This window comes from Dipodomys merriami, unplaced genomic scaffold (genome assembly GCF_024711535.1).
Source record: "Dipodomys merriami isolate MVZ:Mamm:240054 unplaced genomic scaffold, mDipMer1.0.p SCAF_2387, whole genome shotgun sequence".
NCBI lineage: Eukaryota > Metazoa > Chordata > Mammalia > Rodentia > Heteromyidae > Dipodomys > Dipodomys merriami.
In genome coordinates this window covers 18,260-31,581 of record NW_027203812.1, presented here as the reverse complement: position 1 = coordinate 31,581, position 13,322 = coordinate 18,260, and the positions used below count along the sequence as shown (strand labels likewise).

The 13,322-nt window shown below is 40.4% G+C and overlaps 1 long non-coding RNA gene across 1 annotated transcript; it reads left to right on the top strand.

Annotated features, from left to right (window-relative positions):
• The first annotated feature begins 9,997 nt into the window (after positions 1-9,997).
• On the top strand, positions 9,998-12,920 carry LOC138835448 (uncharacterized). The gene is made up of 4 exons (XR_011374632.1): positions 9,998-10,099; positions 10,400-10,591; positions 11,292-11,334; positions 12,275-12,920. It is a non-coding gene; the product is annotated as an uncharacterized lncRNA (long non-coding RNA).
• Positions 12,921-13,322: the final 402 nt, after the last annotated feature.

Below are 13,322 nucleotides of genomic sequence, written 5' to 3'. Positions count from 1 at the left end.
AAAATGGAAAGACTTGGGAAAATAGTCATGGAACCTAGGTTCCATGGTTTCCTTCATTTTTATTAATAAATGCTTAGGATAATCCTGGAAGACAGGTTCACATTTTAAACTCTTAATATTCCCTTTTTTCTCCCTCTTCCTCTCTCATTCCATTTGTGTGTGTGTGTGTGTGTGTGTGTGTGTGTGTGTGTGTGTGTGTGTGTGTGTGTGTCTGCGCGTGCGCACTCGTGCCACCCAGTAATGAAACTTGACTTGGAGCCTCAAACTCTTGCTTGGTTTTTTCACTAATGACTGACTGAGTCTGTACTATTTGATCCAAAGTTTCAATCTGTCTTTGATTAAACAATTGAACATAAATGTCTCATGGATTGCTCCCCCAGCCATCGGTGAACTATGATCTTCCAATCTCAGGCTCATGACTATCTAGAAATAAGGATAAGGCACTGGCAGCCAGCTCTATTGCCAAGTGTCTTTTGCTTTTATTTGTTTTTGTTTTTTGTTGTTTTTGTGCATCCAAAATCTCTAAGAAAAACAAATCATTTATAATCAGGACTATTCACATAAAATGTGTATTGTTTAAAGATTACCTTAATAATGTTATTCTTTTGCATCCACATTATGTGATTTGATTTTTTTTATCTCTACTATTGCAAACAGTCAAGTAACATACACATTTTGAATCTTCTTGTCTTGTTTTTATAGTTTGTTAGGTGTTTCAAAACAGAGTTTATCAAGGTTTAACTCTTCACTACTGAAGCAAGACTTTTATGATTATTCAATATCCTGTAAATCGTACGTTCATCACTTCTTGTGACACCTTATGAGCAGAAGTAGTTTCTTACACGTACTTTAGACCCCAATGTGATGTGCTCTACTGCCATATATGCAAGGGCATCCTTTGTAATTCTCCTTGAATTTTCACTGCTCTTTTCTCTACTCTCCAGTGCTAAGTCCTGTTATGATCTTGTTGATTTTCTCCCCCGATACACCTTCATCATTGTATCTTGGGACTACTGGTATGCACTACTGTACTTCTGTCCATTCTCATTATGCTTTGGCTTAACCTTTCTCACCCTGGAGGGCCAGAGATGGGGATATTTTCTTCAATCTTTAGCTACAACATCTATCTTTATACTTTCTAGAACTACATTCATTGAATTCTTTCTGTAAAGTCTAAGGCCTTGACAATAATTACTGCATTTTCATGGCTTTTTGATTTGGCATTAGGGAAGAATATAGGTCAGTAACTGTAACTTAGGTAAAAGAAGATTGCAATCATTCCTCAATAGCTGTTGTTCATTGGATAATGTTTACTTCAAGATCTGCTTGCCTGCTTCCTTTTAATTGTTTATTTTTCAATGTAGCCTTTTCTTCTGGAAAGTATTTATGGGCCGAGTGAAAATCAATTCCTACTGTAATTAGTCATTAATTTTATTCCAACATAATTTCACAGATCCTTCTGAGTTTCTTCAGGGTCTGTATAGTAGTGCTTCACATTCTTAGATATGTTTTAACATCGATGCATCCAATGATAAAGACACATTGCTTAAATCACCATTTTGATGACTGCAATAAACCATCTTGCAAGCTCACTGATACCCCACCCTCACTACTCTATTCCCTCATAGTCACATTGCTCCCCTTTCCTAGTACATCCAAGCTACTCCCTTCCCTTTCATACCAACTAGCTTTCTCCCTCGATCCTCTCCTATTTTCATCAGAACCTCCGCCCATAACTAGCCTACTTCAAACTGGACTAACCTTTCAAACCCAGCCTTGAACTTACTTCTTCTTACAAAACCCATCATGCAATACCAAAAACCCTTCACCTCCCTATAACTGCCCTTGAAGCCTCACCTTGCTTGGCTAGAAGCTTCTCACACAGCCCATCTCCTGCCTAGAAAGCCAGCCCTGTTCTACCACAAGCCTCACCACCTCCCACAAGTGTTCTCTCAATGCCCTGCCTTACTCCTCAGATGAACCCGACCCCTATTGGCTCCTCCCTCAGATCCACACCCTACTCTACCAGATACCCTGCCCATAATTATCTACACCTTTATATCCCTTCCACTCCTTCTCAAAGCCCCTCCTCCAACTATCCCCATGGCTCCAAGCCCTGCATTTCTCCAGAAAAAACCCACTAGAATACCCCCAACACACTATCCCATCTCTCAACACCCACATTGCTCCACTAGAAACAACTGCATCAGATGGCCTCCATCTGGAAGCCTCACCAGGCTCAACTGTAAATCCCTGTCCCTCCGTTTTCCCTTTTTGAAGGTTGCTTTGCCCTACTGGAAACCCTGTACAAAGACCATGGCCTGCCTTGCAATACTGAAATCCCCACCCAACATTACTCCTCTTTTCAAAGTGGTGACTGACTATACCAGAAACCCCATCTTAACCATTCTGGTGCACTGCATCCTATCAGTGCTCTCACAAAGCTCCGGTTCTGAAAATCTCCTCCATACATTGTGACTGCACTCTTCTCTTCAGGAAACCCAACTTCCACCCTAACATACTCTCCAAAGGCCTGCCATTGTCCACCAGAATCCCCGCCCCTTACTAGTCCATGTCTTCCTTTTACCACCCTGACCTCTCAAGGCCAGACATTGAAAAGCCTCTCCCTCATAGCTCCGCATTCCTGCACCAGAATCCCCACATTCTGTCAGCCTCTTGCCTACATTCACTGCCTTGCCTTATGGAAAACCTCATCCTACATATCCCACAAGGGCTCACAATGCTCCCCCAGAACCCTTCCTCTAAGTAACCTCCTCCTTTGTAGCTTTGTTCTTCCTTCTCAAAGCTCTGCCCCAATCAGCCTCCAGCCCTGTGACCCAGCCTTCTTACTAAAGTACCGCATACTCTACAAGAGACCAGGGCCCTAACAAGTCTAGTACTTCCTGTCTCCTCCCTGTGGTCTCAAAGCCCAACACAGACTGGTCTTCACTCCCTAAGACTCACCATGCTCCACTACAGAGACTGTGCCAATACCAACTCCCCCTTTTAACCAGAGAGGGCTCCACCAGAATCCCACACCATCTCATCCATGAAGGTCCAATCTAGTAACTGTTATGAGATATGTGATATTGTACTGGCCATAGAATTCATACTAATCAATATGATAAGAAAGCAGTCTTGCAAAAAGGCAACAAAAATTAGACAGCTATTAGATGCTTTATTCTAGTTTGGGGTTCTGTTACCAGGCAGATACACATTGTGTGAAAATGTATGAAGGTGATTCTTCTTATTGGAAACCATTCTTTGAAGTATCAGTAAGGTTTCATGAATGATCATTTTATTTCTAGAAAATTCTTACATATTTGTGCCCATTAACTTTAAAAATATTAGTTATTTTAAATCCTCTCTTTTCATTGAGGAAAGAGTGTTAGATGACTTTCAACTCACCTCCATAATAAATAATTTTTGAGTTGCTTACCTTACTATGTACCAGAGTTTTTAGCAACAGAAATTCTCTACCAGGGGGCTGGGAAGGTGGCTCAGTGTTAGAGTGCTTGCCTTGCATGCATGAGGCCCTGGGTTCGATTCCTCAACACCACATAAGCAAAAAAGAAAAAAGCCAGAATTGGCACTGTGGCTCAAGTGGTAGAGCACTAGCCTTGAGCTGAAGAACTGAGGTACACTGCCCAGGCCCAGAGTTCAGGCCCCACGACTGGACCCCCCCAAAAAAAAACATGAAAAAGAAATTCTCTAACAGAATCCATTTTGAATTTCCTCCTTCCACTAAAGTGTCCTTTGGAAAAGATTAAAATGAGATTATACAGGTAAAATGCCAGAAATAAAAACGTATTTTTTATCATAACAAAATTATGATAAAGACCCCATCCAATGTGCTTTTAATTTTCTAACAAAAGAAACTTAAGCCTATTTAACTGTAAACTTTCTGAAGACTATAAGACAAAAATATAAGAAATGCCCTCTTATACCATAGTTCTGAAAACAAAACCAAAATAAGGAACGACAACATAATGACACAGAAGGAAATGAAGAACTTGTACATATGATATAGCATGTAAAAAATACACTGAATCAGGTAAAAATTATTTTGGTCACCATGTCTGGTTGTTCAATATATTTCATTTTAAATATTGTTCTTTGTTAACCTGTGACTTAATATTAAAAGTCTCAGCAGGGCTATGCCCAGGTAATTGTGTAGTTAGTCAATTTCATCATTGCAAGATCATCAGGATGAAAAACTCCACACACCTTAAGACACACCTGCAACAGCAGTAGACATACACTCCTATTGGTCCAACAGTGTAAGCCAGACCTGTGTTTTACCAAAGCTTTGTATGTGGTATGCTATGGTTTATTCAGGCTGAAGAGCCAAAATAACTCTAATTTAAGATTAACCCTACCATCTTGTGCTAGGCTTCCCTCAGAGTAATACCAAGAGAGAGAAAAAAACCACAGGTTGCCACCAACCCTGCCCACCCTTAAGAAATCAAAACACTTTCCCAAGTGTTCCAGGAACAGTACATACCAATAGTTCAGAGAAAAGGCAGTGTGGTTTGGGTGGACTCAAACCAATCATGTAACTGCTTGTGTGAAAATTCCCTAAATTTGTTTGTTCAGTACTATAAAACTGTGCTGATGTTGTGCTCAGGGATTCTTATTATCACCGGTTAGTGAGTGCACAGAAGACCAGCTTGAGCTTGCAAATAAAAGACTCTTATGCTGTTCATATTGGTCGTGGTCTCTGGGGGTCTTTTGGGCGTCTCAAGTCTGTACAACATTTCTGGGGGTTCATGTGGAATCTCCCTCATAAAACCATCCAGACGCCCCACCACAGAGAATCAAAAAACAAAAACAGCTGTTAAGTCAAGGCACTGCTGTTCTGCATATTTGGTTGCCTGTAATTTCTGTATCTGTAATTCTGGTTTCCCACAGGGTCTGTATTCTGGTTGGCAAGGACTCTTGGTAGACGCGCTATAAGACTGCCAACGGGGTTCTTTGAGAAGATGTCCCCATACCCCTCTTGGTAGATTGCTGTTTAGTACAGATATTTTTGGGAAATTTTCTGTCTGTAGTCTCGCACTTTCATGCAGACATTTTGTGGGAAGTTTTCCATCTGTATTGGGAAGTTTTCCATTTTGGGGGAAACTCTCCGTATGTAGTTCGGCACTTTCTTGTTTACAATTTACAATGATGCAGTGTGTCTTTGTAAATTCTTTGTGTTGAGTGTTCTGCTTGTCATTTGGAGTTTATATTAGCCTTTGTCCTTGGCCCAGGAGGGTCTGAATATGGGGGAAAATCTGTCAGTCTGAGGGGATGGCCGCTAGGGACTTATTTCCCTTGTTCCAAAATGACTGGGACTTCTCTTCCACTTTGGAAGGCCCCTGGGTCAACAAAAGTTGGTGAGACATCACCCCATTCACTGAGACCTGATTGTTCTCTGTTCTGTTTCTTGAGGTAGGGAAGTTCTGGGTGAGAGTAGCATGCTCATTCAGCAGACTCTGGATTCAGCTTGCTGAGTGAGAACGGCACAGAGTTCTGGTAGGGATAAACTCAGCCTTTGGGTGTTGAGTTGTCTCGTTCTGTTTTAGAATTGGTACGAGCTTTAATGTGGGTTTTTGGTTTTTGTGATTTTGTTATTTATTTGAACATCTCTGGGGAAATAAAAGCTCCAGCCTCCAGCTGAGCTCAGTCACAGAGAAGGCTGTCAGCTAGTCCTGACAATGTAAACTGCTCTTGTATAAAATTGGATAAAAATCAGGCCAGTTTAGTTTCACGTGACCATCCCCCCAGCATTCCTCCAACAGAAGGGATTCAAAAGACTAATTGGAGAAATGCCTTTGTAAAGCAAGCCCTTGAAAAATGAAACTCAACAAAGATACTTAGTTTAAAAGAAATATTGTCTTAAATTTTTGTTTGAAAATTTTAGAAAATGTAAGTAAAAGTTGTTTTTATTTTTGCATGCTTAAATATCTGTGTGAGTATGTTTTGTATGTGTTTGGTAATATGTTGAAGATAGACATTTTCAGCATTCTGTAACAATTGGGTTAGTTCAAAATTTAAAATTCAAAAGGTTATGACGTTTGGACACTACCAAAAATTTTTTTAAAGAATTTTCACTTTGTTTTAAATGGATTTTAAGGATTCTTTAACTTGAAAATTAGAAAATCTGGTATTTTAGAATGCATAAGTCTATTTACACTGTAATAAAGATATCTGGCTTAACAACAAGGAGAAACTTAGAAGACAAGAGAAGAACTATCTTTAGGAGTGAAGGGTGAACATGCAGAAGTGCAGTTCAGCTGGTCATGCACAGTGGAACCATGCATGGTGAAAGAGGGCAAGCTGGCACAAATGCAGTTCATATAACCCTAAAGAGTTGGATTGGGTGCGTGCCCATTACACAGGAAGGGCAAAGTGGCTCATCTTTATTTTGTACCTTACCTTCAGATAGACACTGGAAACATGATGGTAAAACTGAATGATGTAATGATCGGATTATCATTGCTAAAACTGTCCCTTGGATATGTTAAAATTAAAATTAAGAAGGCCTTTAAAAAGGATTAAAAAGTTTATTTATATAATGTGATTTGTTCTCAATGATATTCTGCTATTGGATATTTTTTTTTAAATGGTGTTAAGTCTAGCTTCTTGGTACAGTGATTGTGATTGTAATTTTTGCAATAAGAAAAAATTCTTATTTGAGTTTAAAAGTTTTCATGTGTATCTGTTTTAAAACAAGCATCCAAGAGAAAATGAGTGACACCTAGCCTTGAGAGGTCAAGGGATTTTTCAAAATGCAACTAAAAACTAAAGTATAGAATATTAAAACGGAGATAACAAATTAGGAATTGATTTCTGGATATAAAGTTTAAAAGTAAAAACGTTCTAAACATTTACCTCAAAATGCTAAAGGAAAAATTAGGATTACCAAAATAATTGCTTAATTCCTATTTCAGTTTGCTCTCATAGGTTTTTTTTTTGTAACAGTTCCTAGCAGGTCCACAAAAAGGAGTGAGGATTCTTGTAAGTTTATCAGATGTAACTTTGGCTCTTAGTACTTTTCAGGTAAGAACATGCTTAAAAGACACTTCTATGTTGAACACCTTGTTGCTTTTAAGTGGATGAGAGTGGCCTTTTATGAGAATTGTTGATCTACAAACTGGTTCCAAGCCAGCCCAGGCAGAAAAAGGTCCTTGTGAAACTGTCACTTCTACTCAGCCAAAAGATGGCTGAAAGAGCAAGCAGAGTTTCTTTAGGACTCAAAGTGGCAGAGCGATAGCCTGCTGTAGATCTGAGGGACAGCACTCAGGCCCCGAGTTCAAGTTTAGCAACTAACTAAGGGAAATGCCAATGAGGCATTTTTCCCAGTGTGGAGAAGACACTCCTGGGATGAAAACAATGGAGGAGCATCCAGACACCATAAGCCACTGCTTGTATGGCAGAAATAATGTCAGATCCTAGAGTCATTTGTGTGTGGCTTTTCAAAAATTGGTCAGAGCCAGGAGTTCATCGGAACATAGTTTGTAAGCATGCCTACTGTCTATGTCTATCTACCTTGTAAGGGACAGGAACTCTTCAGTCATCTGTGATAGTACTAAAAAGTTAAGGTTTTAAAATGTGGAAGATAGTTTTGATCCCAACCCCTGTATGTGCCAAAAACTCTAATTGGCAGTAAATTTTGAGCTGATGCCAGCTACATGAAATTCATCTGCTCAGGAAAAAAACTTTGTAAACCTGAGAGTGTGTTTCTATTGATATCAGTCTGAAGGCCTACATAGGTAACTGAGGCATTGTTAGGATTACTAGAGATCACATTCCTATGCCATCCAGAAAGATCCTTTTGTAAACTAGAAGTCTAAATAAGCTCCACTGCTGTAGCCAGAAAAAAGGTCTGTGCATTTGTTAAAAGTTAAAATATTGTTCTTAATGACATTTAACCCTGATAACCTCTTTGTAAAATAGGCTATGTTTATAGGTTCCTGGCTAACTAGGATCAACATCCCTGAGTCAGCTTGAAGAAGTGACAGAAGCTGAATCTTTGCCCAACATCCCTTTTAAGAACAAGGGATCAGATTCACTTTTTTTAAAATGTGGCAAAACAGACAGAAGGAAAAGACATGGGAAATAATAGTACAGGCCTGAGCCCTGTATATCTGCCTAGAAAATCCTAGCCCTATTAAAAGAACTATCAAATTTAAAATGTTGTCAGCTTGGTAAATTGTCCTGGGCTATTGTCTAAATAGTTTTAAAATCTAGTGGGGTCACAGCCTGCCAAGCCTATGCCATGTGTCCTTAACCAGGTTGTGTAGGAATTTGCAGCTCAGCACGAGGTGTGACTGTCCCTTGGAGCCACTTAGAGACCCTGTGCTGCTGCTGCTGTTGCTGCTGCTGCTGCACACCCTAATGGGTAAAGTTCAACGACAGCCTGACAGTCACCTGGAGGAAATCCACATCATCACTCAGACCACCTCCACTGCAGTAAAATAGACTGAACTCCTGCTTGACTCCATCACCTGAGAATGCTTCCCTGTTGATATCTACTACAAAATAAGATCATGTGGGACATTCTTTTAGTGATATCTAATAACCCTCTCTACTCCCACAGTGGATATTAGTGGCAAGGTTATTGCTGAATTGCCTTAAGCACTTCAGGGTCACAGCCTCTTTTCTCTCTGGTAGGGTAATAACCTACTTCTTCCTGGGTATGTTTTAAAGATAAAGGAGGATTTCTTTTTTAAATCAACGGAGACAGTAAGAGGAATGAGACCCAGCCCTAATCTTAGCCTTAAAATCTAACAAACTTTTCATCCCATTAGTTGCCTGAGGCTTTCTGAGATAACATGGTTCCACAAGTCAAAGTAAAAATGGGCACACACACACACACACACACACACACACACACACACACACACACACACACAAACACTCCCACAGAGATGTACACACACAGAGTCACAGGCAATATTGTATCTTAAATTCTTATCCAGAGATTGGACAACAGCCCACTTATTTGTGAAGGTTTTTCTTGATTATTTTGAAGGAGGAGGATAGTTCATGAGACACAGGTGACAAGACTTTAGTGAGGAATACTTTATAAACAACTAGCTTATAAAAAGAACAGGAGCACGGTTTTTATCTTTAAATCTTACATTCCTTCAACTATAGTTTTAAATAATAATCATTGAGGGGCTGGGAAGGTGGCTCAGTGGTAGAGTGCTTGTCTTGCATGCATGACGCCCTGTGTTCAATTCCTCAGCACCACGTAAGCAAAAAAAGAAAAAATCCAGAAGTGGCGCTGTGCCTCAAGTGATAGATTGGTAGCCTTGAGCTGAAGAGCTGAGAGACAGCGCCCAGGCCCAGAGTTCAGGCCCCACGACTGGACACCCATTCAAAAAAAATAATCATTGAATTATGAGAAGACAATGCAGCACCTCTTCCCTTCTCCCCTTCCCCTCTGTCATAAAATATGACAAAAATATCAAAAATAGTCTTTTATCTTAAAAAAATGTACACGTGTAAAAATGTCTGACTATATGTGTAAATTTTTTTCAATATTTTTATGATTGTTCCCACCTCTAAGTATTTGTCTTTTGGGCAGATTACAGCACACAGGGGCTTCAAGAGCAAACAAAAGATTAGGAAACATGAACCAAACAGTGTCCTAGGAAGTAGATGCAAAAAGCACATGGCAGGCTGAGAGGGCCCTAAGAGGCAAAATGATTTTTGCAGAACAAGAGGAATAGTGAAAAATAAGGAATAAGGCATGGATCTCACCTAGGAAAGCTTCCTTGAGGCTGAGACCATGCTGGTTCCTAGGCCTACCTGAGGATGTTGGGATTTGACAATGTCCACATTTGTATAGAGTGATGTGGGAGGGGAAATTTCAGCCTCCCGTTTTTCTTTGGGATGGTCTTATGTGAGTAAGCAGCTTAGATCATTGGGCTCTGAGAGATGACACTACTTCCCTCACAATGGAATAGAATATGGAACTCTGAGACCCAGGCAACTGTAACTTACAGTCAGCTCTAGCCAGCTCACTTGGCCTGTGGCTCAGAAACAAGAAAGACATTCCTGTATTGCTTTCAAAGTTCAAGAGAATCAGGTCCCAGGCATGAGAGGGGTGAGTGCCTCACTCGATACTGCAGACATTGGATCAGTGCCAAACCACGAATCCAATGTCTCAGGCCTTTTTATAAGAAGAAATAAAGGGAATCACAAGTCAACTCAGGTCAGGTGTAACTATGACAGGAAACCTATTTAATCTCATTCTAGCCCACAGTACAGGCTTCTTCTTGTGTTTTTATATGGGTATATTGATAAAATATTTACTGTGTACTTTTCAATCCTATTACTCTATTACTCATTTTGAAGTGTACTCCCATTTCCATGTTTCAAAGATTCATTCTTTTTACCACCTTAGTGTGACAATGAGTCTGCTCAAATCCTGAATGTGCCTTATAATATATGGAGCTTGGACTCAGGCTTGTTGGAAATACTGGTAATGGACCTGATCCCTGCCTACCAGAAAGGTGATCTCTTCTATGTTGGAAACTTCCACCGCCACTATAGAGAGTGGGAGACAATGGAGCAGTTGCTGGATATTGTTTAAAAAGTGAGTGTTCCTCATTCAAATCCAGGACTGATGAGACCCCCTGGCAGATTATTGGAATACTTGGTACCTCTCTGAGACTGTTTCAATGGGGTTTTATCACAGGAGCTTGGCTTGAGACAAAGAAGTGCACTCCCTGGATAACTCCTTACGAGTGGCCTGCCAGAACATTTCATTTTCCTCAGAAGCTAGTGGAGCCTTAACAGTTTGCTTGCTGAGAGACTAGGATTAAAGGAATGAGCCAGTGTCACCCAACATCCACCCTCACCTAGGAAATCACTATCTTGGAGGCCTTTGAAGGAATATAGATGGAAGAAAGAATGGAACTTGAACTTGGGGCCTGAGTGCTGTTCTGTTCATATCACTCTACCATTTAAGCTCCAATACCAGGTCTGGCCTTTGGCTGGTTAATTGAAGATAAGTGTCTTTAGAATTTTACAAACTAGACTGGGTTCAAACTGTGATCCTTAGATCTCACCCTCCTGATTAGTAGGATTAGAGGCATGAGCCATGGGACATTTATTTGGACAAATGCTGATAAGCATCCTCACAGAATTTCCATGAAATTGTGTAGACATATCTCTACTTTTTGTCTGTTATGTTTACATTACCATATGTGACTTAACCAGTCCCATGTCTGTCCTGTTAGTTCAGAAAAGGAGAAGCATAGAGTTAACTTCCTTCTCTCCTCCCATTGGTACAGATCCTTCTACCGTAACTGGGAGGAAGATGAACAAGATGAAGAAGTAAGTGGACGTTGACACAAAGAGAAGTTCTGTCTTTGAAAACTGGGTATCTTTGAGGTGTCTGAATCAAAGTCAACTTCCTTCTTTGCACACCAGTTGTGATTTTCACCAGGGGGTTGAGGCTTGGCACTTCAGTGGATAGCAGATTACACAGTGTGGGTGTGGTTGTGGTTTTGGACTCTCATGGATGACGAGGGGGGTATGTATAGCAAGTCAGATCAAGAGGGGAAACAACCTTCTCCTCCTAACATAGGGAGAATTTTAGATGATTATATTTGAGAAATTTCTAGAAGTGGGTTGTGAGGAGCATCCTGCTTGCAGGAGTCTCTTCCTACAACATGCAAGTCCCGCCAGAAAGAGGCTATAGTACAAAGCTCAGGATGGGGAGGAAAGGCTCTCATTTTCCTTCTCACCAATCTGCCCATAGCCTAGTTTGTTCCATCTTCCCTATGTGGATGGACTTCTACCTTGATGATTTCTATGAGAACAAGAACCATGACACCCTGAAAGAACTTACACAGTATGTCAAGCTCAAGATGCCCTCTTTAGACTTGCTCTTCTGCTTACATATTCTTCTGGACCAGCTAGAAGAACGCATGGCCCATGAGACCAAGAAAAAATGGAAGAAGTCCTTGTTTAGAAACCTCAGAGCTGGTGAATATGGATGGAACTTGGGTCTTTAGGCATGGGCAGGATGGGCATAGAGCCCTTAGTACTCCCCAGCTTGGCAAAATATCCTTTTATGGATATTCTTTGCCAGGTAATATCTGTTCTCCTTTGAAGGAACGTGGAAGTAGCCACTCATTAGAAACATGCTAACTTCTCATCAGTGTTCAGTCCAAACTCAAGTTCTACAGCTTCCCCCATTAGATTCTCATGAAAGTTTGTCACACCTTAACTTCTTGAGTTCTAAGACTCCTGTACCTATTTCCATTCTCAGGTTTGTATCACAGTAGAGCAGCTCCTGCAGTTCTCCAGATAAAGAACCCATCAGTGATGTCGTTTATGATGACTCATGGAGATCAGAAAACATTACTGATCTCCAGAAGGCATGTGAACATAGAGGGTGTTTTTTTAATATATAGAAAGGCCCAAGCAGGTTTTGAGTCCTGTGGACATCCCACTGGTTCTGAACCCCACATGTGAAGCAGGAGTAGCTGCACTTACTGCCAAGGAAGAAGATGATCCAGAATATCTTCCATTGATGTTGATAATCCACCTAGATTAGCTCCAAACAAGTAAAAAAGACATGTCTTGGTATGCAGTGTAAATGTATGCTAATGGAAAATGACCCCAGTGTATCTTCAGGAAAACCAATAAGTGAGGTCCAAAATCTAGATTCAGTTGAGGAAAGGGAATCTTTCTTCACAGAATATCCTGACCAATCTGTCCTCCTGAAGGGGATCCAGTTTCCAATTGAGAAATTAGAATCTGTCCCTCCTTGGACTCAGGAAGAAAACCCTGTCTTTAATGAGGAAGTAAATCCCTTTTAGGACTCTGAGGCAGAATTTTTTCTGAAGGCAACTTAGAAGCCAATCTAGATTTAGAGATTCCTTCCCCCATTCCTGGGAAAACCTGTATTTTTTTTGTCCTGATGGTTATAAAATGCTCATTCTATTTTTCTAACTTTATTAAAATGTTAGTGTTTTTTATATAATCTAGTATTCATGAATCCTAATTATGTTTTTTAAGCCTACAATCTGAAGCATTGTGCATACGTGTTCTGTGGGGGGATAACAGAGTGACAGGGTGCTGTACAAGAGAGCCTACTGCATATTACTGAACTGTTAAATGCACAGGGAGCGGCAAGGAAGCCAGGCCATGCCTGTATGGGGAAATAAGGTGGCTACAAAAGGTCTATGAAATAGCAGGTTAGAGGTCCTAGAAAGCTGTTCTGTCAATTTGGACAAATGTCACAATACTTATAGTGGTATGTAGGATACTCTTCCAACCGTGAGTTCAAATCTGTTTACATTTCATTGTGCTTT